We start from the raw sequence: 1710 nt of genomic DNA on the forward strand, positions 1-1710 counted from the left end.
TTTGATTTGGAAATTCCCATGTTGGTATTCACCGCATTTACCTAACTTAGATCCCAAAATATTTATTATACCTATACCTGCATTATAGGCAGAGAATTCGGTAAATATATTTTTATTCTTGAACTGGAGGTAGAGATTGATTTGTGGCAGCACTGGTAAAAAAGCGTTAAATTTGGTGCGTTTTGGTTCAGTTCGGTCCCATTTTCATTCCAACATCGCAACTCAAAGTGAACAGTCAACGACTCAGTATCCTGAACTAAAAGACAACTATTTTTCTGCGTATTTGAAAGCTCCCCGTTTTGCCATGTCCTGGTACTACACCGTAAGTAGAATTAAATTCAATAACAATTTTTCATCAATTCAATACTGATTACGATGTGAAGCGACTTCTAATGACGTGCTTTTATCTACTTTTCGTTTTACCCTGCTGCTGATTATTAGCCTCACCCAACTGTATTTGCTGTGGAAGAGTTTGACGCTTCGGCCGATGCGGCAGCCTTGCGGAAGGCCATGAAGGATTCTCTCTGTGCTCACAGCAACCAGCAGCGGCAAGACATCTCGGAGGCGTTTACTCGCGACCTATACCGGGTTAGTATCAAATGGTTTTTTTTTCTAACGTCGAAATTCAGTCCAAATTTAGACTAAAGCTCTGCCCTAACGTTACGATTGTAATTGTAATTATATCTTTATTGAGTGGCGAACATTTTCTATGGTACATTTCCGGATGAGTTTGTGATAATTTTTTTTGTTGAAATTCTCAAGAATGTTATTTTCTAGAAATGATGATTGTTCTTAATAATATGTTTACCTTTTGGTTAAGGTTCATCCAGTAAACTCATTGAACATTGCCTGAGCAAGTTATCATTCAAAGTTAACACATTATCTATTAATATCACGGTTTCTATATACAGTTTAATTTGGAACTCGTCCGCGGAAATATTTTCAATCGATAAAAATCTTTGGGTTCGTATTCGATTGAACAGAATTTGAACTAAGGCAAATGAAACACTGATGTAGCTTCTATTTCACTTTCAACCGATCTATTTGAAAGTTTGAGTATTGTTTACGCTAAACTTTCTTAACATTGTTTTTTTCCGTAAACTAGGGTATAGTTGCGTTATAAATGGGATTTCGGTTAAATACCTACATAGTTGTTAGATTTGATTTCATACAATTGATTGATCGCAAAAAAGAACAATAGAAAAATTAACATACGTTCGTTTTTTTTTCGACAGGAATGTTAGACGGTTTTGAAGAATCAGATGCTTTATTACAATATGGTATTTCACCATGCAGTTCCGATTTTGTTTGCTGTGGCAGTGACGAAGGAAAGGGCTATAAAACTACATCATTGGAACTAGAAACCAGAAAACTCAGGATACATGTATGGGTATATCAGTTAGAAGTATAAATAAAAACGTAAGTGAAAAAAAAATGATTAAATGTTCTAGATTTTCCGAAATGTTGAACACCCCAAAAATCAGTCGGCTTTGAGTTCTGTATCAGATTTTCGTTGGACAACTTCAGCATATCTTGAAATCGTTTGTGTCAACATTCCAGTCAGGCGGTCTACGTTTCAAAATTAATTCTCAAATTAGAATTTTTTTTTATGCAATCCTTAAAAAATATGGTTCAGTTCACTACATATTACGGCAACACTGAAGGGCTGCAAATTTAAATTTACCAACGGATCTCGGGCAATGAAATTTT

General features: G+C 35.2%; 1 long non-coding RNA gene across 1 annotated transcript; it reads left to right on the plus strand.

Annotated features, from left to right (window-relative positions):
- The first annotated feature begins 208 nt into the window (after window positions 1-208).
- LOC129759258 (uncharacterized) lies at window positions 209-1413 on the plus strand. Its single transcript, XR_008740148.1, has 3 exons — window positions 209-322; window positions 442-588; window positions 1236-1413. It is a non-coding gene; the product is annotated as an uncharacterized LOC129759258 (long non-coding RNA).
- Window positions 1414-1710: the final 297 nt, after the last annotated feature.

The sequence above is a fragment of the Uranotaenia lowii genome, unplaced genomic scaffold, assembly GCF_029784155.1.
Source record: "Uranotaenia lowii strain MFRU-FL unplaced genomic scaffold, ASM2978415v1 HiC_scaffold_1314, whole genome shotgun sequence".
Classification (NCBI taxonomy): Eukaryota; Metazoa; Arthropoda; class Insecta; order Diptera; family Culicidae; genus Uranotaenia; species Uranotaenia lowii.